The following is a 24,924-nucleotide window of genomic DNA, read 5'->3' on the forward strand; positions in this document are numbered from 1 at the left end:
TTGTGGACCACCTCTCACGCTGATTCTTCTTCCCAAAAATCACATATATTCCAAAAAATTTCCATAAATTTTTATCGTGTTTGGACTTTGTTTGATATGGATATTCTGTGAAATAAAAACATGTAACAAACATGAACTGGAACTGGGCACTGGAACAATATGTTAGTCCCAAAAAATGATATAAAAAGTTGCCAAAAGTATATGAAAATTGTAGAATATTAGCTTGAAACAATCAAAATTATGGAGAAGATGGAGACGTATCAGGCACCCAATTTAACTCCAAAGTGTGTGAGCCTAGCCGGCCTTACAAGGAAACATACTTGGATTCCCTATTTGCTATGTCCTTATGGCCGACGGAACTAGACATGTGTTGAAAACTATGAAGATGACCTCGTACACTTCCGTGGACTTATTTCATTGAAAGTTGTATGGTTGCAAGGTCCAGAGGTGGATAAAACATGCGTCAAACAAACCATAAGACTAAAAATATTCCATATTAGCTTTCCGAGTAGCTAAAATTGGATGCCATGTTTGTTTGATTTAGTTATTAATTCTGTTTTCTAACTCTAATGAGTGCACATAGTGGAAAATGAAAAAAACATCATCTGTTCGTTAAAAGAAAGATGTGATACCAAGAGGCCCCTCACTATGCTTCCTCGGCCGTCTGTTCGCCTAGATGAAGCGCCAAGACCCCTCACACGTCCTTAACTCAGGAGCGCCTTTTTCAATGTTGCATGAGTGGTTGGGACACGACCCTCTCCAACTCCCATCTCATTGTTTTATGGGACACAGATGCATGTTGGCGGAAAAACCTCACATTGGTTGCAGCTCATAGGTCAAACCACTTGAGAAAGCCTATCCTCGTTAGAAATGAAGGTGGAGTTAAGTCTCCAAATGTGTCATGTTGCTTCCCTGAAATGATGTTCTTGGAGAAAACTAAGTTTCTAGAGGTGTGCCAACCACACATTCTATTCTACCTCCATAGCCTATATGTGAACTTATTAATTCCTTGTGCACTCGAGCCCGCTGTGATCGATTATTATGTACAAATTTGAGCAAACTGTGTGTCTACGGTTTAAATCATCTCTTGATTATTATTTGTGTAGGATTTGGTATCATTTTTTGACATGTATTCTAGAAGGAAAGGAGCAATCAAAATCATAAATGAAGCAAGTGGCACAATTCGACCATTGAGGTACATATGCATACTTTTTACTAGCCCAAAAGTAAGAAGGCATTTTGTATATCAAACTAATTGTTCCAAGAAATGACATCTTCGCATAGTACCACAGCTGAAAGTTCATGACTTACTAATTTACTAACCTAAGATCCTGAAAAATTGTAATACGAACATAACCAGGATGACACTTCTTCTCGGAGCGCCCGGTTCTGGGAAAACAACATTTTTGAAGGCATTGGCAGGAAAGTTGGATTCATCTCTAAAGGTAGGTTGGGTTATGTACGTACCACAAAAAATACCGACATACAAGGTCTAATGGAAATTGCATTTTTCTTGATGTAAAATATCTTACTAGCGGAAAGGAAAGATCACATACAACGAAAAAGAAGTGAATTCCTCAACACCTCAACACATGCATGCTTACATTAGCCAGTATGATCTTCACCATGCCGAGATGACTGTCAGAGAGACAATTGATTTCTCGTCCAATATGTTGGGAACCATTAATGAATTTGGTAAGTCATTGTCCTAAGTATGGTGTGCTATTCATATTATAGATCTTACATATAGCTCTAAACTATGTGCTTATGAATGAGATTAATTTTGTAACAAAATGCATAAACTTGAACTCAAAAAAGTTCCCATGTAGATGGTAAAGGTATCCTTTATTTTTCATGTACATGAATAGTAATCAATACGATTACTGTATTTGATAAACATAGAGATGATGGAACAATCGGTAAGAAGAAAGCAAGGTGACATCAATGAAGTGGAACAAAATCTTGACTCCTTCATTAAGGTGATTACTTCAATTTTCTCAATCTTTATAATACATTTCATCTCCCCAACCACTTAAGATATGTTGTCTACAGGCTACAACATTTGGAGAAGGAAGTAACCTTACAACAAACTATATTATTAAGGTACCACTAACTCTTCAACCTATTGTCATTTATCTTGACAACATAATCACAAGATTTCTATGATGCAGATACTTGGTTTGTCTGAGTGTGCTGATATCCTAGTGGGGGATGAGATGAGAAGAGGCATATCGGGAGGACAAAAGAAAAGAGCAACAATTGGTTAGCATTTTATCCTATGTGCCATGTATCTTGTTCCTCTTTGTTTAAATTTTAGACTCTCTTGAAATTTACTACCAAATTTACCCTCATAGCTTGATCTTTATGGAGAAAACTAAATTTCCGATCCCTTAACTTATCTACTTATGAATTTTGCATCCCTTAATTTCAAAACTAGTCCACTTTGCACACTGAACTTGCCAAAACTAGACAAATATGGACATGTTTGGTACCTCGATTGAACCAAAGTTTTACCCAGCAGGGTATTGAACAATTGTCTCTCATGTGTCAACATTTCTATTTCCTCTATCTATAGTGTGGAAATTTTGTCGAGCACTCTTGTGATGTCTGCACGGAGCGCTGCCCGGGGTCTATGGCGTGTCGGCCTACACTACGCCCCGCAGAGTGTCTCCGTTCAGCGAGTTATGCACCGTCACCACCGATGGCCCTTTTATCTAGCAAGACATGGCCCTATCTCAAGCCGCGCATGCGCTTGACCGTGTCTAGTTCCTCGTCTTTTTACCACCCTAACCATCAGCGATGGACCCATATTTAGTTGAGTGCCCCCCTCCCACACAGACACACACTAAAGTTTTTATTTTTCAATAATATATATTTACTAGTGTTGTTTCATAAAATATGCTTAAATTCTTTGAATTTCTCGAGAATATGCCCCTACTCAAGTAGTTTCCCCTCACTCAAAGTACTTTCTAGGTGCACCACTGCTCACTGTTGTAACACCCGGGTGACATAGAGTGAGATGGTATTGACATGCACACCAACTCATCTTTCACAAGTTGCACCCATGGTTCGATACCAGTGCCAACCATGCTATGAATTAGCCTAGAAACATCTGTCAAGCGCGGATGTTTCATCACACATCACTGCAACAAATTCTCATCGTTTCCTCCTCTGGAAGGTACTACCATGTGATGGCATGTTGCTAGAGGCAGTGACCGCTTGGGACTCCACTCATAGGTGTTCGTCGGCTAGGAGGACACAAAAGCATATCATCGCCCTTCCCTCTGGTGATGTGGCGATGCCACCTGACGCGGGTTGACACCTCTCCCCACGCGTAGGCGCCTCCGTCTATAGTGTTGCACCACCCCCATGCATGCCCACCTCCGCCCGTGGAGCACCTACTGGAGGCAGCCGACGGGCTGAGCCAACCGCCATCAAGGAGGTTCCCATATATGGTGATGTAGCTATCCTGGAAGCCCGGACCTGCTAAACGCCACACACTTGCTATTTGGCATTCTCCTCACGCCCACACTCTTGGGTAACCCCGGTTGTTGATGATTCTCTTGCTAGGACATCAACATCTCCTGTGAACTAAACCATCGACATAAAGTGTCATGCTATTGTCGTTATTGGTGGTAGTGCAGGAAACATGGTTGATGAAATGCCATGTAATATTTACATTAGTACATTTCCACCTCGGCAATGACTTGTCAAACCACGATGAGTGCGCTCTTCACCTTTTGTTTTCACATCCTCGAGTGCACTTTCCGAACATATATTTTTATAATAGTCAACACAGCTAATATTTCTGCCACCTTGACCACACTCTTATTGATAAAATATTCCTCAATTAGACAAAATGTATTAGTGCACCATATAAGGATATAGTGTAATAACGTGTCAAAATGGCACCATAATTGCTGGACATATTCGATCAAAGGACACTAAGAAAAAAAATCTATACTAAAAGATTAAAATAAGTTTTTTTAGCTACCCCCCGTTCCATATTAATTGACGTTGAAATGGATGTATCTAGACGTATTTCAATGCTAGATACACCCATTTCAGCGTTGATTAATATGGGACGGGGGGGGTACTATTTAGCATAACAACTCATCAAATTTGATATATGGATGTAAATAAGTAGAATTTTCTCGACATCGTTAATCTTGTTTAATAGTCTTTCTTCTGATTAATCTTTGTAATAAACAACATAAAATGGCATATTGTGTCCCATGATTTCAATTTTCATTTGTTTTAATCTATCAAAATTAGAATTCACAAGAATATCTCCACCAACTCTATCTCTATCACTGCCTCATCACATTCCCTTCATCTTTCTCCCGAATGGAACCCATTCGAGTGAATTTGGAAAATTAATGATCGGCGGCAATGATGATCTTAAAATAGCTTTATGTTGTCAACCATGTGTGTTCATGCAATCATCTAGTGTAGCTATGTATATGTCATTAAGTTTGTAAACAACATGTGGTGCAGGTGTGCAATAACTAATTCAGCCAATGTGTTACATGTTTGCAAAAAATATGCATTGCATGTGCGACAATGACAATACTATTAAATGAGCCCTTTCTCGTGAACCTTTTACCATTATCCATAAAAAACATATTCCATATCAGGTTGACATTTGATATTTATTCTAGTAAACCAGAGCAACTGTATGTATGTTAGAGCAATTAGTGCAAATCGAACCCTAAGCTTGGATATGAGGTCAAAGCTAAACGAGGAGATGTAAAATATGATACTCCAAACCTTTATAAATTTTTATCATTTGGGATAAATAAAATTGTTTTGTGAACATTCCCTCTAGCATGCGGTATGATGTGGAAATTTTGCTAATGTTGCACGTGACGTGCTTCAGAATGTGATTGGTGTGATGAAAAATGTTGAAAATTTGGTAAAAAATAAAACATTGAAAAAATATTGTAAAATACTTAAGATAATATATATTCAATTCTAGATAAAAAAATATAAATGCATGTCTAGCTATGCAGTGTTATTTAACACTCCTGAAAAATATGTTGTTATCATTTAGTTTCCATATTATGCCTAGTTATTTTGAGTGTTTTGGACCTTTGGCATCAACTTCTACCATTTGACAAAAATTCCGCTATTATCTAGATTCTAGAATAATTTTGAATCTCCTTTAAAATGAAACGGCTAAAGGGTGGGTGGTCGTGTCCATATTCACCTGCCCATTACTGAGTCACTCTCCGACCAAACTAGGTGACTACCAGATTTTTCATCATGTTTTATGTTGTTATCACATGGATACAACTATAGGGGCCCACCATATCTTTCTTTCGTGTAAATTTTATTATCTTCATAAAATTTGAAATCCCCTATTTTAGAAAAATTATGAAGTTTCCAAGTTGTTCCAAAGTTCCAAAAAGGTAATAAATGGGGGTCCAAAAATGGAAGTTCTCTTACGAGGGAATTGGTTAGTTTAAAATAAAACATGGGACATGTCTGAAAGGGACCGCTAGTAATTTTCTTAGCAGGTGGCCTCCCAAAAGTTATACTATTTATGAATTAGGAATTTTGGTATTTATATGTGTCAAGAGGAAGTGCATGAGCACTTACCTATGATGTGCGTGTCATTTTATGGCCCATATTCCTCCCCTCTCATGTGGCGCACCTGAGGGGTGGAGGGTAGCGTGGGCAACCAATTCCCCAAGGTGGACCACCCACATGTTACATTAAAAGGAGTCATGCCGCTACCAAATAGGGTGAAGTCAAAAACATGTATGCCAAGAAGATCAAGACTGAGGATGGTGGCCACCGACCAACACCTCCATATGGCCTTATAGAATGGGTGCATGACTACTTTTACTCCAAAAAAACTAGAAGATTATGATAGCTCATTAATAGATCCGACCTTTCTAGATCATCCACCTCCAACTGCAGCGAGTTGGCCCCCGTTACACAAATAAATGACGTCCAACATATTGTTATTAAGTAGTTTGTGAAACATCATCGATAATATGTTCTCTACCACATCATGTGTGACATCACAAAACCTTACGCGCATATGCCGCGTCCGCACAACCCCCTGAAAACCATCTTAGTATTCAAAAGAATTTGATCTTAAAATTCGAGGATTCTAGATATATGGTATTGGAGTTCTACCTTGACCTCATACTAAACTCAACATGTTCAGAATGAACCTTTTTCTCTTATTTGATGGAATCGAGAATCAATTAGACTACTGCAAGGTGCTCATAAAATGCACTAGATTCGTAAAATATATTTTGTATTCACTGAAGTACATGTTAATAACACAAACTAACCCATTCTACAAAAAAGTATGCCAGCTAATCAACTATGTAGAACAAAAGCATATTACATGGTGCCAACTATGTAGAACAAAAACATAATACATGGTGCCAGTGCGATTGCCATCAAATACAATATTGATGTCCTAATTAATCACTTATTTGTGAATGTATTAGTGTTGTTGTATTTCATGATGAATTTCTTGATGCAGGAGAGATGCTAGTTGGTCTAGCAAGATGCTTCTTTATGGATGATATTTCGACTGGTCTTGATAGCACCACGACATATGAGATAATAAAAGTTATACAACAAATGACTCATTTAATGGATCTCATGGTGGTTATTTCCTTGCTTCAACCACCTCCCGAGACATTGGAATTATTTGATGACATAATCCTTTTATGCGAGGGTCAAATTGTATATCATGGTACTCGAGAAAAAGCTACTGATTTCTTTGAGTTCATGGGATTCACATGCCCCAACAGGAAAGACATAGCTGATTTCCTTCAATAGGTACTACATTAAATTTTTATGAAGGAATTACTAGATAAACATTAGTGTTGATTTAACTCTCAGTACTAAATCATTATTTGGAATAACTTTGGGCCAACTAGTACATTAAAGGCACGAACTATGGTTAGCATTGAGTCACAACTTCATCCACAAAATTCAGTATTACATTGTGTACTTGTGCATAATAACATATAGTAAAAAAACTAACAAAACCTTTTTCCATTTGTCCAGGTGACCTCAAAGATGGACCAAAAGCAATACTAGATTGGTGAGGAACATATGTATCACTACCATCCAATTGAAAAATTTGCTGAATCCTTCTATTCATCATATCTCCCTCGACTTGTACAAGATAAACTATTTGTGCCAAACAATAGAGTAGAGAGTGAGGAGGCGAAAACTAGTTCAGGTCTCTCCAAATGGAATATTTTCAAGGCATGCTTTTCAAGGGAAGTACTTCTTCTAAAAAGAAACTCCCCACTACATATATTCACGACCATACAGATAACAGTCCTTGCTTTGGTGATATCAACCATTTTTCTTCGAACAAGTATGAACCAAAAATCTATTATTAATGCGAATAAATATATCGGAGCTCTCTTTTTGGTTGTTATGATAGTAAACTTCAATGGCATGGTTGAAATTGCTGTGACAATAAAGCGACTTCCCACTTTCTACAAGCAAAGAGACCTTCTAGCATTGCCAGGATGGGCAATCCTTACTCCAATTTTTCTTCTTAGTATCCCAATATCTTTTGTACAGACAAGTCTTTGGACCGTCTTAACCTACTATGTGATTGGCTACGCACCTTCCTTTATTAGGTACATCTCCGCTTGGTCAATTCAATATTTAGGTTATCGCGGAAGCTTAATCAAGTTGTAGTGATAGAAAATAATTTCCTTAATTACTTTTTGCAGATTCATGAAGCATTTCTTGGTACTTTTTTCCATGCATCAAATGTCAATGGGCATGTGTCATTTATTAGCGGCGGTAGCAAGGACACTAGTAATGGCCAACGTGCTTGCCACCACATCTCTTATAGCAATCTTCATATTTGGTGGCATCGTCATTTCAAAAGGTTGGATGCGATTTAGCTTATTTTTAAGTAAGATGTATGACAAACCTATAACACAAGACATGTGTGCACACCAAGCTTCTAAGACGCTCAAATATTCTTTACATTGAACAGATGATCTCAAACAATGGTTACAATGGGGATATTGGGCATCCCCATTCACTTATGCACAAAACGCAATCTCCCTAAATGAGTTCCTTGATGAAAGATGGGCCACAGTAAGCAATCATTCATCTAGTGTTTTGGATACAATGTATACCTTATATAGCATAGATGCGACCTAATGATGATATCCTCTTGTGATAGGAATTTCCTTATGAAAATGCTAATACCATTGGCGACGCTATCCTCAAGATCAGGGGGTTGCTCATAGATTGGCACTGGTATTGGATTTGTGTCACTATATTATTTGGATTCTCGTTGGTGTTCAATATACTCAGTATCTTTGCACTGGAGTTCATGAAATGTATGTATATCAAAGAAATATAAAAAACAAAAAGTATTGAGCTATAACTATAGTCGATATTTATCATGTTTGTTTACGATTTGCAGTGCCACACAAGCATCAAGTTAACAACAATGCTATGAAGGTAATGAAAGAGTGCACAAATAGGATAGTCGGAATTGGCAATGGGTCAATTCCACAAGGTGTTCTCCCATTTCAGCCTCTTACCTTTGTATTTGATCATATCAACTATTTTGTCGAAATGCCTAAGGTATACTCTCAAACAAAACTTACTTAACTAAATAGTAGCATCCATCTAGTCACATATTCACTATAGAAATACATATCTTACACTAGGAGATGATGAAGTATGGAGTAACTGATAAAAGGCTTCAGTTGCTACAAGATGTTAGTGGTGCTTTCAGACCAGGGGTGCTAACAGCTTTGATGGGAATCACTGGTGCTGGAAAGACAACATTACTCGACGTTTTGGCTGGAAGAAAAACTGAAGGATATATTGAAGGTACTATCACAATAGAAGGATATGCAAAGAAGCAGGAGACATTTTCAAGGATCTCTGGCTACTGTGAACAAAGTGATATCCACTCACCTAATCTCACTGTATATGAGTCACTGCAGTTTTCTGCATGGCTCAGGTTGCCTTCAAAAGTTAAATCTTGCCAAAGAGATGTATGTATGATTGTTAACACCATTAGAAGTTTAATCTATAACATGATATCTCATAATGCATGCCTTTAAATTTATTTCAGATGTTTATAGATGAAGTCATGGATCTAGTTGAGTTAACAGGACTGAAGAATACCATGGTGGGTCTGGCAGGAGCAACTGGCCTGTCAGCTGAGCAACGAAAAAGGCTAACAATGGCTGTCGAGCTTGTTGCTAGCCCTTCCATTATATTTATGGATGAGCCGACCACTGGCTTGGATGCCCGTGTTGCGGCGATTGTCATGAGGGCAGTAAGAAAGACAGCAGATACTGGACGAACCATTGTTTGTACAATTCATCAGCCAAGCATTAGGATATTTGAATCTTTTGATGAGGTATGAGTAAGTCATATTATTAAATTTCTCAAAATATTCCTACAAAATACAAGCAAGAAATGAATAGTTAGGTGGTTTGAAGATCAATGACTAGAAAGAGCATCAAACTAACAATACACATAACCAAAAACTATCATTTTTTGCAAAATGAAAGAAACGGCGATAAATAAAAATAGAACTACCTTATCAATTACAAAGAATTAAACCCACCATGTTTTTTTGCCAAAGTGAAATATTTGATGTAATTGGCCCTCCCATTTCCTTTTGTATATGTGTTGATAGTAGCATACAAGTACTTGCTAATGAAAAAAAGTGTCCTTTTACATGTATTTTTAAACAGAGCCTTCAATAAGATTATTAGTAAGTAATAGTTATTTACTTCCTTAACTCAATTAAATTTGACAAATTGCAGCTTCTACTCATGAAAAGAGGTGGTCAGATCATATATAGTGGTTCACTAGGTCGACTTTCTAGCAACATGATAAAATATTTTGAGGTAAGATTGGCCAATTTTGATTGTTCATTCTCGATGGAGAGCAAAACTATTAAAAATTTCTTTACACAGGATATCCCCGGTGTTCCTAGAATAAAAGATGGACAAAACCCAGCATCATGGATGTTGGATGTCAGTTCACACACCACAGAATACGAGATTGGAGTGGACTATGCTAAAATTTACCAGAGCTCCTCCCTATACAGGTACGCATGATGTAATCATAATGCTACATCCATTGGGATGTAAGTTGGATTGAATAATAAAAATTATAATATGATTAATATTTACCTTTCAGGGAGAACAAACTTCTTATTGAAGAGCTTGGAAAACCAACGCCAAACACAGAAGATCTACATTTCCCTCCAAGATATTGGCTAAACTTTAGGGCACAATGCATCGCTTGCCTATGGAAACAAAGATGTGCATATTGGAAAAATCCAGAGCATAATGTTGTTCGATTCCTAAACACGTTTGTTCTATCAATTATGTTTGGAACTGTATTTTGGCAAACTGGATCAACCATGTAAGTAGGAATGAAAAAACCTAAGGAATTTCTTTCATGAAAAATATATCATACCTCTACTATGTCATAACTTGCTTTACCTATGGAACAGTAAACAACAACAAGATATATTCAACATACTAGGGCTCATATACGGATCAGCATTGTTTCTTGGCTTCAACAATTGTTGTATCTTACAACCGGTTGTGGCAACAGAGAGGATTGTTCTCTACCGAGAAAAGGCAGCAGGCACATACTCTACCTTGGCCTATGCCATAGCTCAGGTAATATTACTTTACTCGTCCACTCTAAAATTAAGTTAAGAATCTAAAGCTACAATGCTTGGCAATATTTTTTCAACTATAATGTTAAAATTCTATCTGCAGGTGGCGATTGAATTGCCTTACATGCTTGTCCAAGTATTCATATTCGCGACAATCGTATACACAATGATTGGATTCCAGATGACCGCCAATAAGTTCTTTTGGTTTCTACTTTACATGGTGCTAAGCTACATGTACTACACACTCTTCGGGATGATGACTGTGGCGCTAACACCAAACATTGAGATAGCTTCTGGATTGTCCTTCCTTATCTTCATCTTTTGGAACATCTTCTCCGGCTTCATGATCGGAAGAGAGGTATGGCCCTCACTCTACCAACTAGTACCCCCCCCCCCCAATATTTTTCACTATAACTACAATACATACTTGAGAGAACATGGGAAATTAGGGTCATGGAATCCCCAACTAACCCCTCAATAGATTGCATATTTCATACCAACTTCATATTAATATAATACCCTTACAAACCAATGTTACATATTTGAAATAAGATTTCTTTCCTTCAAAGGAATAAATAAACAAAAAAATGGAGGATAGATTGTGCATGATTAAATTGACGAACAAAAACAATGTGGCAATGTGGACGCAGATGATCCCAGTCTGGTGGAGGTGGGTGTATTGGGCAAACCCAGCAGCATGGACGGTGTACGGACTCATGTTCTCCCAGCTTGGTGACCGGATAGAGCCAATTCTTGTACCTGGGCAACCAAACCAAACAGTGCGGGAGTTCCTCGAAGGCTACCTTGGCCTCGAGGACCACTACTTCAACCTTGTCACGTACCTTCACGTGGTCATCATCGCCCTCTTCGCCTTTATCTTCTTTATCTCCCTAAAGTATCTCAATTTCCAACGGAGATAGCACAAATCAATTCAATGTTGTCATGCGAACTACAAATACACCAAGAGGCAAACCCACTTAATTGTATAGATCTAAGAAAATATTATCACCCAGTTGACCGTAAGCACAATATCACATGGATTTTGATTCAAGAGAAAATGTGTAAGAAATCATATGATTTGTGTGAGAAGTTGTATATTATATGTACCAAATTTATTGAAAATTTCGGCCTTGTATTAAGTCAAAACTCTTCTCCTTGATCAAGTCTGCTGAAAAAATATGCCGGCATCTAAAACATCATATTAGTTTCGTCACATTCATCATAAAATATATATCCACTACGAATAATTGACGTTAGAGACATTAGCACATATTTTCTATAGCTTTTGTTGTAATAAATCACATTTTTTTAAATGTCATGTTCATATTATTTTTTATGGATTTTTACATATATAGAGAAGTTTGACTTAGGACCAATCGTAGTGGTGATGCAGAGGAAAGTTCATGTTTAGGTCACTCGAAGATATATGTCACAGTTGTTGCAAAACTTGTTGTGAAACGTAGTCATCGGATCACACTTGAAAATTGTAAGTTGTTCTATCACATATGCCAACAAACACGCGATTCAGACAAGCACATAGCACAGTCCTGAGCATAATAACAATAATTAACACCAGATATTACAAAAAATCTTTGGTGTACAAGACTTTGCTCATTGCCTCTTGGTTTCCATCGCTAATCCATCCAGATAGGAAAGCAATGATAAATCCCAGCATACAAACATGAGGATCCGCTATATGATGCTCGCAAAAATATTTTTGCCCTGACAGCGTGTCGCCTTAGAACACGAAGTTCCATCCATCTGAAGATCACAGACATGCACTTGTTCTTGCGACAGGAGTTGTGGCCACATGGAAAGACAGTGCGGGTGAGCCAGTCGCGCCATAGTGCAACTCAATAAATAGAACTCCAGCGCATCAATGCATGTACCTCAGCGGTTTTGCTAGAGCACAGTGGTGTTTCGTAAGCTCTTGTAAACCTTTATGCGACATAACGCCAGCAGTCACCATTCTTGTAGCACCAAACTAGCCCAGTAAAACATGCTAGTGGTGTACCCCCTCCGTCCGGAAAAACTTGTCCCTCAAATGGATATATCTAGTACCAAGTTAGTGCTAGATACATCCATTAGATGGACAAGCTTGGGACAAGTTTTTTCAGACGAAGGGAGTACAAATTCCCAGTGGATTTTGTACTGTACTTTAGCAAATTCCAAAAAAAAACTTGTTACTGAAGCTCTGTTCCATTACTAGAACTTCTATATATATGCACGTACCCGAACTTATGTTCCATTACTATAGAATAATACGTAGTACTCATCTTCTTCCTGAAGTACAAGTGCTAGCTCCCAACTTCCATACTCTTCCACGCCATGGCCAACAGCTCATCTTGTTCGGTTAACAGGCCCATATCCGAGACCGAGACCGAGACCGAGACCGAGACCTCGTCCAGATGCCTGACATGGTACGTACGTCACCACCGCCCACAACTTTGAGGTGACTAGCTAGCTACTCGCGGCGGCTCGAGGGTATCGCCGTATCGGCAAAGTCAAGGTCGTTAGCTCGATCGAGCACATTCAGTGTCAGCGGCTATACAACAACGGCTGTCAAGGTGAAGTACATTTTGAGTACATATATACTGGAGACAGATGGAAAGGTCAGTAGAAATTTAGAGGTCGAAATTAACACATAGTACTACCTTTCAGTCAGTCGGTGATACTTGGGGCGCTGGACCAAGTTCATTGAGATGCCCAAACTTTTTTCTTGTTTTTGTTTTAATTGAGAAGCCCAAACTGCAATGATGACTGCTTCACGCTGAGGCTCAGGTGCCTTCTCTTCTGACAGAAGGTGATAGAAGAGCCTCACACTGAAGATGTAAGCAGAGTCATATATAGTCCAAGTCCCGCAGTCCAGTCGGACCTCCAAACACGCAAACTTGACAAACAATTGAATTTTAGAAAACCACCACATTGACGCATAGAAAACACCCTTTTAGGAATTTGGGCCAGAAACCACTGACTTTCGTCTTTTTTTTGTAAAAAACACTGATCAGTCTATTTGAACATTTTAACCGCGACTATGACATGTGGGGCCTGCATTCGATGATGTGGCATAACACTCACAATAGACAATGTGAGACTGATCTTTTTCAAAAAGAACCCTCCCTCCAAAAAAATATCCCTTCCCTACCCGATCCAATCGGGATCAGGCCCCCGCCGCCGTTCCCGCAGACCAGCGCCGCCGCGGCCTGGGCCAAGATGCTCGCGCCTCCTTATTGCGCAGTGGCGGCTCTGGCCTCGTGCCTGCCACGACCATAGCCTAGTCAAGGTCGAGGTTGAGGTAGGTGGCCACAGCCGAGGCGCACGAGTCGGTCGGTGTCCTGCTCCTGGAAGCATGGGGTAGGGGGGCTACTGGCGGCTCTGGCTTCCGAATCACCACACAGAATGGCCGTCGCCTCCTCCTTCAAGCACAACGGCAGTCCAACGGCCTAAGCACGGAGCAAGCAGCGGCGGCGGCAGCGTGCAGCACCAGAGCAAGAAGACTAGTGGTGGTAGCGCATCACCGGAGCATGCAACGGCGCGCCGGCGAGCATAACGGGCACAAGCAGCACAGCAGCGAGCAAGCAGCTGTGGCGCGCAGCACGAGCGCAGCCAAGCAAAAAGCCTCACTGGTGAGCTCCGCTGCCATCGGGGCACCGTGAAAGCACAAAGTGCTCCCTGGGTGATTTTGGTAATTAATGTCAACATATCTCTTGTTGGACTAACACTTTTACCTAGTATGTTTCAGATAAGTTCAACAATGGAGTGCCATGGACTAGAGGATGTGGAACCCCTTCAAGACGCTAAGGACAAAGGATTGGCTCAAGCTCAAAGCACAAGACTCTACATTTTCTATTTTAGTGATCCAAGATCACATTGAGTCCATAGGAAAGTCAATACTATTAAGAGGGGATGAGGTGTTGCTTAATGAGTTTCTTGCTCAAAATGCTTAGTGATATGCTCCAAAGCCCTCAACTACTTTCTCACATCCACATATATCCCAAACCAAAAGTCAAACTCAGCCCTACCGTATCTTTCTATCCGGCGCCACCGAGTTCTGTTGACATAGCCACTGCCACAAAACTCTAGTCTTTTCGGTCTCACTGATAGGGATCTCGGTCTCACCGAGATGGGATTGTAATCTCCATGTATGTATCCATTACCAAAATCGGTCCCACCGAGTTTGTGTAATCGGTCCTACCGAGATTACAATGCAAACTCTTTGTTCCTCTCCGTAACATTTCGGTCTAACCGAGATGAGCGAATCGGTCCCACCGAGTTTGCCTGACCAACTCACTGGTTAGCTTATTACCAAAATCGGTCCCACCGAGTTTGTGTAATCGGTCTCACCGAGATTACGTTATGCCCTAACCCTAACCATATAGGTCCCACCGAGTTGACATGTCGGTCCCACCGAAAATCCTAACGGTCACATTATTTGCTAAATCGGTCCGACCGAGTTTCACGATTCGGTCCCACCGAGATTGGTAAGTTGTGTGTAACGGTTAGATTTTTTGTGGAGGCTATATATACCCCTCCACCCACTCTTCATTCGTGGAGAGAGCCATCAGAACATGCCTACACTTCCAATATACATTTTCTGAGAGAGAACCACCTACACTTGTGTTGATGTCAAGATATTCCATTCCTATCATATGAATCTTGATCTCTAGACAAGTTGCTTTCCACTCAAATATTCTTTCCACCAAATCCAAATCCTGTGAGAGAGAGTTGAGCGTTGGGGATACTATCATTTGAAGCACAAGAGCGAGGAGTTCATCATCAACACACCATTTGTTACTTCTTGGAGAGTGGTGTCTCCTAGATTGGCTAGGTGTCACTTGGGAGCCTCCGACAAGATTGTGGAGTTGAACCAAGGAGTTTGTAAGGGCAAGGTGATCGCCTATTTCGTGAAGATCTACCCTAGTGAGGCAAGTCCTTCGTGGGCGACGACCATGGTTGGATAGACAAGGTTGCTTCTTCGTGGACCCTTCATGGGTGGAGCCCTCCGTGGACTCGCGCAGCCGTTAGCCTTCGTGGGTTGAAGTCTCCATCAACGTGGATGTACGATAGCACCACCTATTGGAACCACGACAAAAACATCCATGTCTCCAAATTGCGTTTGCACATTCTAATCCCATCCCTTTACATTCTTGCAAGTTACATGCTTTACTTTCCGCTGCTCATATACTCTTTGCATGCTTGCTTGTTATGTATTGTGATTGTTAAACTTGTGCCAAAACTCCACTTCAACTTAAAGAAATTAAAAACTGCAACTTTTCTTACTTAGTGTCTAATCACCCCCCCCCCCTAGACACATCTTCTCGATCCTTTCAATTGGTATCAGAGCTTTGGTCTCCATTGCTTTGGTTTAAACACCATTGGAGGAAGATGGATGAGTCTACTTTGGGGAGTCTTAGACATAGAGTGCCTATACTTGATGGAGAGTACTTTCATGAGTGGAAGAATGAGATGCTTGTGATTTTCAATGAATATCATTTGAACAAGTACATTACTAGCCCTTGTGCACCTCATGTTGATCCTATGCATCCTATCCTTGATTAGTCAATTGACATGATTCGCAATCTTAGAACTATTGATCTAATCATGAGAGGTTTGCCTAGAAGTTTGATAGGTTGCTTGCCTACTCTTAAGTGTGCCTACACCATATGGAAATTTCTTGAGGAACGATTTCCAAATTATTCCTTGAAAAATCACTACAAGAAATCTGTTAATACCTGTCATAGGTGCCCATACATGACGAACATGAAGTCTGTCATGTATATCACGTCATAATTTGACATCGTTCCTTCCTTGACAGTTCTTGACCGTCATGGATCTGCCCCAAGCCCGCCCAGGCCCAAACCATTGTGATAGAACAATCCGTCATGGATTAATGCCACGTAGGATTTTCAATTAACCAACATGGCTGCCTACGTGGATACTATTTTCGTCATAAAAATCGTCACAGATTTAGGTACAGTATAAATTGGGTCGAGCCCATTATTAGCACATTTATTTCGACCTAATTTTCAACCAATACATTTTTAGCATAATGCATCACACAAATCCTAATGCCAACTTTGACCCAAGAGGAAGTATTTGCAAGGTGTCAAACATTACACGGTTCATTGAGTATGCAACCAACTGTATGTATGTACAACATAGCAGTTTATTCCTCCAAAATTCTCTATGAAATGATAACTTACAACATAGATTGACAAAATATATCACATCAAGGTTAGGAACCAGCACGGTCAACATCAACAGACCATATAAACTATTAAGACTCTTATTCGTGTTCTTGTCCTCGGCTCTCTTGTGGCAATGATCTTCTCGTGGCTGATTGTGATAGGAAACACCAAGTAGCTTGCTACCCAATCTTACCTAGCATATTTACAAGAATATTAGATACTTGTAGATATGAATAGATAGTAGAAATAAGAGAATTGCAACAAAGATAAAAATGAATTACATGTTGTCTAAGATTCTTAAATCTTAATAATGCTACAAATGAGAATAACATTACATCTACTATAAAACAAGAAGAAACATGAGGTTTCTTAAAATTAATCCAAAGAAAAGTTGTGTCAAATGAAAGTCAAAAGATAAAGAAACAAAACACACATCACAAAACTCCCAAGTGCTATAGGAGATGCAGCATACGGGCCTGGTTGTTCTGCAGCAGCAGCTTTCCAATGCGCTACAAAATTTTCAGCATCATGAACAATGAGAATGAATGGTGATAAATAGTATTCTACCAAGTAAATAATATTCTATCATGAACAAAAATTTCAGCATCATGTTGAGCTCATTCCACCAAGTAAATAGTCAGACTTAAAGTCAGGCTAAGTAACCATCAGATTCACCATTCCAATTGTGCAGATGTACAATAATATTAGTTGAATTTGTTTTCTTTCACTTGACAATTAACATGTTTGTAAACCAAATCAGAGACAACATAACAGATTGCTTTAAAAAGTGAAATTTAAGCTAACAAACTGGCTATTGCATACATACATCTTCATTTACTTATCTCCATAAAAGAAGAATTCCTAGTGTGTGATAATTGTATGGGTGGGGGTACTCACTGGATACAACAGAGGCATAATACAACAACACACAATTGATAATTTTGCCTTGTAACACAACTATGTACAATAAAAGCATCATGTAGCACCCATGGTGGCAGCAACGCCACAATTTTACACATGGGTCAAGAAGAAGGATGACATGTAAGAAATCATGTTCCATGTTGCATAGAAAGAGCATTGGTTATTCATCACACATGCCATGGAATATGGAAAACAATGGAACTGCTGCACCGTAGTACTTACATGTGTTTCTTGATTTTGATCAACATGCAACGCCTCAAGCTCCTTGGTTGCTGCCTCAAGCTTAACTGCTCAACTAGTGTGTACTTAGTAAGAAGACCCAAACCTGGATCAGTACAATAGAAAAACTAATCATAACTGGTATATTTTAGAAAAGGTCTTGTAATGCAAATGAGTAAATACTTAACTACTTTTGAATACCTTACAGAAATTTGCAACATCATGAATAGTAAGGGGGAATGGTTTTAACCAGTTAAAATGCTGCTGCTAGAAGGTTTGCAACATCATGAATAGCACAGGAAATAAGCACTTTTGAATACCTTACGGAAATTTGCAGAAATCTGCAACATCATGAATAGCACGCGAAATAAGTAAGTACAGGGAAAATGTACGACCAACAAGTCCACCCATCAAGCTAATGTCAAAGCAAGCAAATTCTTTTCGCGAAAGCTGAAAAGCTAACAAAAGCAAAACTGAAAAGTACTACTGCTGCTATATTGTGGGCGTCGATCAGGAAGGAGATGTACAGACTATATTGTCCAGAACGAGGAAATTAGTCTAAAATCGGATGTGCAGTTTCATTTTATTATTACTAACACACAAATTTTGTCTCACCTGAACCAATTCTTAAGAATCAGGCCTTCCCAAATGTTTTTATTGACTAACTGAATTCTTACAGAACTAATTCAAATGGATACTAACTGAACTGAGAAAGAACAAGGTACAATGGGTGTCCATGACGGATTTGGAATTGTAGCTACAAGCCATGGAGAAATAAAAAAGCCAACCTACAAATCACCAAAGGACCATGCCAAAATTCTAAGTAACATCCTAGGAAAATTGTTGATTAGCATGAGTATTGACTATAACCCCACTGGACCTAAATAGCAAACAAAATTATCAGTGGAACAAGCATTCAACTTGAAATTCCACAAGCCAAAAATTCAGGAGGCTGATGAAATTCAGGACATAAAACATTTGTTCAGACTAGGTGAGTCTGATCCTGGACAAATGTGTAAACCAGGGATGATGGATGGAAAGGGTACCTCATTGCCAGCTTAACTTTGTACTGTGATTTGTGTATCAGATCAAGCTATCAATTACTGTTAGTTTTGAAGTGTAGTTTCTGAAAAAATATTCCAAACAAAAAATTGGAGGGCACGACATTTGTCTTCAAACCACAATTTTGTCCATGTGCTTACCAGATATCTAAGTTGGAAATAATTTGGAAATATTAAACCTAGAAGGGACCTAATAATGCACTGAAACTAATGTTCAATTCGATTATATGAATCAATCGATAGCGTAATTCTGATCCAAAGATAATTTCACATACTGTGATTGGATGCAATGTATTTTCGCAATTTTTTAAAATACTATGATTTCTGAAATAACTTTGGTATAAAATACTTTGAGGGGATTGAATAAAACAAATAATGTACTTCCATATCTATCATACTGTGGTTTTTTTGCGGTATTTAAAAAAGAGGTTGGGGCCTCTTTTTACTAAACTGAACTAAAAGAACTCGTCGCCTCGCCTACGTCCAAAGTTGATAAAATGAGAGTGGTTTTTAGAAACTTGAATATTCCTTGCCCACAGATTTAAAAACTATGGTTACAGATTTTTTTTAAAAGGTGCTGCCAAACTATGCTATGTTCAATCTGAAACAGCAGAATGTAACACTTCATCATTATTTCAATCCTAAGGAAGCATCCCAACTTAAATCAAGCAACCGATTCTGAAGTATCTAATTTGACAACCTAACATAGCAAAACAAATCTCAAAACAGAGAGTAGACATGCAGATATGTATACTAATAATCTGTAGTAAATCTTAAAAACAGGGGACTGCATGACGGATAACAGCTACATCTGATTAAAAAATAACTATAGATCCAACCCCAACTAATTATATCTTGTGCATGGGAATAGAACAACGACTGCTCGCACTAGAAGAAATTCTAGATGGCTGCACGTACCGGTGATGGTGTTGGTGGGGTTCATTGCGAGATGGTTCAGGCGATGTAGGAGGGTGTGGTGTGGTTGCCCTGGTCGTTGGCCATGATCTCAACCTGCTGCCACATGCCGGCGTAGGAGTAGGTCGTCCCGAGGTCGATGCCGATCAACGGACCCTCGCCCTTGGTCATCTCCTCCTCACACCCGTAGGAGCCCACGCCTGGGTTCAGTTGATCCGATTTGGGCGCCAGTGTTGGCTGCCAAAATCGTGCCCTAGTGTGGTGGTGCCCGCCGGTGCCGTGCCCGGATGGACCACGCGTCGTTGCGTCGCACCTCGCGTCTTCCAATTGTCGGAGCAGTCGCGTGCGGCTTGCATGTTTCTGCTGCCTGCCGTCGACAAAGGAGAAGGCGGGGAGGACAAGAAGATTGAGATCCAGGAGTGACCTCGACGGATCCATCCGCTGGCTCTGCAGATCCGGCCCCTGGCTCGGCGGATCCGGCAGGTGCGGTGGGTTGATGTCCTTTCCTTGACCCAATCGGCGGAGCACGGGTTAGTGCCTGGAAGGAGCGGAGTTGGGCGTGGAGTTGCTTGTCTGGATGTTTCCTAGCCACGGGAACGTCTTGCAAGCTAGCTCTGCGGGATGAGACTGGTGAATCTAACCGGAAGGAAGGAATGAGGGGAGCGAGGGAAGGATGAGGGTGTGCTACGCGCCGGCCATAGGCGCCGGAAGTCGCCGGAATCGGGCGACGCTAGGAAGGAGTGGCGTGGTGGACAGAGAGGGGCTCTGGCTGCGCCGCTAGGGAGGAGGAGGGAGGGGCGAGGAGGAGAGTTTAGGGTTAGCCCTATATACACGGAGCGGTTAGGCGGGCTTGAGTGGGCTTGAGCGGGCTTGCGGGGCTGTACTAAGCCGTCCATGACAGTTTTGAAAATGTCACCAAAAATCCGTCATGTATTAACAGATTTCTTGTAGTGAATCTAGATGAAATTCTCCATAAGTCTATTGCCTTGAGTAAGATGAATTCCAATGATCCTATGTTTGGTGATTGTCTATTTGAGCTTACAATCTTATGCGTACCAAAGGAGATGTTGGAATCATTAGCGATATTATTTCCGAAGCTACTAGAATTCATAGAGAAGATCGTTGTCAAACTCACTCTAATGAATCACCCTCTCTAGGATTTGATCCACCACATGACGATGTTGAACATGGATACTATGATGAGGATGATGATAGTGACTTTGATGATGGAATGAGACACTTTGGTCTTATGGCAAATCTTCAGGGATATATGGCAGGAGGAAAGGAATGGGTTCTTGATATTGGATGTACCGATCACATGACCGGAGATAAAGATATGTTTCGTGAGCTTGCTGAAAATGACGACCCTCGAAAGTGTGTCACTTTTGGTGACAACTCAAAGGGTAAGGTGGTTGGCCTCGGTAAGGTGGCAATCTCACATGATAGCTCCATTCAAAATGTCATGCTCGTTGAATCTCTTGGCTACAATTTACTTTCAGTATCTAGACTTGCTGATTTCGATTTCAATGTCCTATTTACTGAAGTAGATTGCCAAGTGTTTCGTAGAGATAATCATAAAATGGTCTTTACCGGTATACATAGAGGTGTTCTTTACATTGTTGATTTCACTAAAAAGGCTCAACCTAGAACTTGCCTAATTGCTAAATCCTCTAAAGGTTGGTTATGGCATAGATGATTAGGTCGTGTGGGCATGCGAAACCTTGACAAGCTTATTAAAGGAAACCATATCCTTGGCGTTAATGATGTCATATTTGATAAGGATAGACTCTGCAGCGCTTGTCAAGCAGGTAAACAGGTTGGAGGAAGGCATCCCGTGAAGAACATCATGACCACAAGGAGGCCACTCGAGCTACTTCACATGGATCTTTTTGGTCCCAACTCCTACAAAAGTCTCGGTGGAAATTCTTTTGGTCTAGTTATAGTTGATGATTTTTCAAGATTTACGTGGGTGTTCTTTCTCGATGATAAATCGCAGGTCCAAAAGATCTTCAAAAACTTCGCTAGGAAGGCCCAAAATCAATTTGAAGTGAAGATCAAGAAGGTTCACAGCAACAATGGAACAGAGTTCAAGAACGCAAATGTGGACACCTTTCTTGACGAAGAAGGGATTTCACATGAGTTCTTGGCTACGTACACACCTCAACAAAATGGAGTTGTTGAGACGAAGAACTGGACGCTCAAATGGCAAGAACGATGCTTTATGAGTACAAGACGCCAAAGCACTTTTGGGCGGAAGCGGTTGAGATAGCTTGTCACGCAACAAATCGCTTGTATCTTCACAAGCTACTCGGCAAGACGGCATACGAGCTCCTCACTGGTAACAAACCCCAAGTTGGGTACTTTCGAGTATTCGGCTCAAAGTGCTACATTCTTGATAAGCATCGTCATTCTAAATTTGCTCCTAAGTCTCGTGAAGGTTTCCTACTTGGTTATGGCTCAAACTCTCACACTTACCGTGTCTACAATAATTTCACCCGAAAGGTTGAAGAGACGGTAGATGTGAAGTTTGATGAATCTAGCGGCTCGCAAGTAGAGCAATTGCCAATTGATGTAGGAGACAAAGACCCTTCGGAAGCAATCCAAGAATTGTCTATTGGCAAGATTCGTCCAATGGAGGTGAAGGAGAGTACCTTGTCCATCCAAGTGGAAGCTTCTACCTCACGACAAGGTGAACCAAGAGTTGATACAGAAGCATCCACAAGTGGGACACACCAAGACGAAGAAAACGAGGAAGTACACCAAGATGAACATCAACAACCTCCTTCCCCACCATGACAAGGGAACGACAACGTCAACAATGAAGAAGGCCAAGAAGAAGAACAAGATGAAGAAGATGTTCCACCAAGATCCAAGCAAAAGCTTTCACGAGTTCGGGCAAGAGTTGCTAAAGACCATCCCGTCGAGCAAATCTACAATGATATCCAAACCGGGAGAATCACTCGCTCTAAAACTCGTTTAGCTAACTTTTGTGAACACTATTCATTCATCTCTAGCATTGAACCTATGAAGGTTGAAGAAGCTTTGGAAGATCCGGATTGGATAAACGCCATGCATGAAGAGCTACACAACTTTGAGAGAAATCAAGTTTGGACATTGGTTGAGAAGCCCGACAACAACCACAACATCATCGGTACCAAATGGGTGTAACAAGCAAGATGAAGATGGACAAGTAGTTCGCAACAAAGCACGTCTCGTCGCCCAAGGCTACACCCAAGTCAAAGGTATGGACTATGGTGAGACTTATGCCCCCGTTGCTAGACTTGAGTCCATTTGCATCTTACTTGCCTATGCTAATCACCATGATATCACCTTGTACCAAATGGACATTAAAAGTACTTTTCTAAATGGTGAAATAGAGGAGGAAGTTTATGTTAAGCAACCTCCCGGCTTTGTCAATCCTAAGAAACCTAATCATGTTTACAAATTTCACAAAGCTCTTTATGGTCTTAAACAAGCTCCTAGAGCATGGTATAAATGCTTGACCAAGTTCCTTATTGAAAAAGGCTTTGAAATTGGAAAATTTGATTCTACTCTTTTTACTAAAAGGGTTAATGGAGAACTATTTGTGTGCCAAATCTATGTTGATGATATTATATTTGGTTCGACTAACCCTCACTTTAGTGAGAAGTTTGGAAAGCTAATGTCGGAGAAGTTTGAGATGTCGATGATGAGTGAACTCAAATTCTTGCTTGGTTTGCAAATCAAGCAAACTAAGGAAGGTACCTTTGTATCTCAAACAAAGTACACCAAGGACTTATTCAAGAAGTTCAATATGCAAGAATGCAAATGTATGACTACACCCATGCCTACTAGTGGACATCTTGATTTGACCAAAGATGGTGAACCGGTTGATCAAAAGGTTTATTGCTCTATGATTGGTTCATTGTTATATCTATGTGCTTCACGTCCCGATATTATGCTAAGTGTGTGCATGTGCGAACGATATCAAGCGGCTCCTAAAGAATTTCATCTTAAGGCTATGAAAAGGATAGTGAGATACTTAATCCATACACCAAATTTTTGCATTTGGTATCCTAAGAGGGCCTCCTTCAATCTTGTTGGCTATTCCGATTCGGACTATGCCGGTGACAAGGTTGATAGAAAGTTCACTTCGGGTACTTGTCAATTTATTGGTAGATCTCTTGTGTCTTGGTCTTCCAAGAAACAAAACTCGGTATCCTTATCGACCGCCGAAGTGGAATACATTGCCGCTGGTTCATGTTGTGCTCAATTACTTTGGATGACCCAAACTCTTAAATATTATGGGATATATGTGAAACATGTTCCATTACTTTGTGACAATGAAAGTGCTATCAAGATTGCTCACAATCCCGTGCAACATTCTCGCACTACTAGGAAAAGGCATGCTAGTGGCGCACCAGTTTTGCCTACTAATGGCGCACTACTGGTGCGCCACTAGCATCACGCCATTAGAATATTTTAGTAATGGCGCACCACAGGTTCGCCATTAGTATCTGGTATACTAATGGCGCACCACAGGTGCGCCATTAGTAACCCACAGGTGCGTCATTAGTATCTCGTATACTAATGGCGCACCACATGGAAGTGCGCCATTAGTAACAATTTTTTAATTTTTTTTTTGGTTTTTTCTTAATTTCAGATCACTATTTCACATATGAGATATCCAACACATATATATACAACAAGCATCCATATAACAATCATATTCAACACACAAGTTTCATCACATATACATACATAACCAACACATAGTTCCATCGTTACATATTACAAAAGTTTCACATTGTTCATCCAACACCGTTATCCATCAATTCACAAAAGTTTCACATTGATACAAAATAAAAACACAAATGGAAAAGAAGCACTCCATCCATGCAAGCTTCCGTGAATTAAATCAAATCTGCAAAATGATAAACAAGAAGTTAGAAGAAGAAGAAGAAGAAGAAGA

At 40.1% G+C, this 24,924-nt stretch overlaps 2 pseudogenes; one reads left to right on the forward strand and one right to left on the reverse strand.

The window, feature by feature from the left end:
- Positions 1-1,376: 1,376 nt before the first annotated feature.
- On the forward strand, positions 1,377-11,589 carry LOC123117631 (ABC transporter G family member 45-like; annotated as a pseudogene).
- A 5,070-nt stretch (positions 11,590-16,659) lies between these two features.
- On the reverse strand, positions 16,660-20,766 carry LOC123114186 (uncharacterized; annotated as a pseudogene).
- Positions 20,767-24,924: the final 4,158 nt, after the last annotated feature.

The sequence above is a fragment of the Triticum aestivum genome, chromosome 5B (genome assembly GCF_018294505.1).
Source record: "Triticum aestivum cultivar Chinese Spring chromosome 5B, IWGSC CS RefSeq v2.1, whole genome shotgun sequence".
Taxonomy (NCBI): domain Eukaryota; kingdom Viridiplantae; phylum Streptophyta; class Magnoliopsida; order Poales; family Poaceae; genus Triticum; species Triticum aestivum.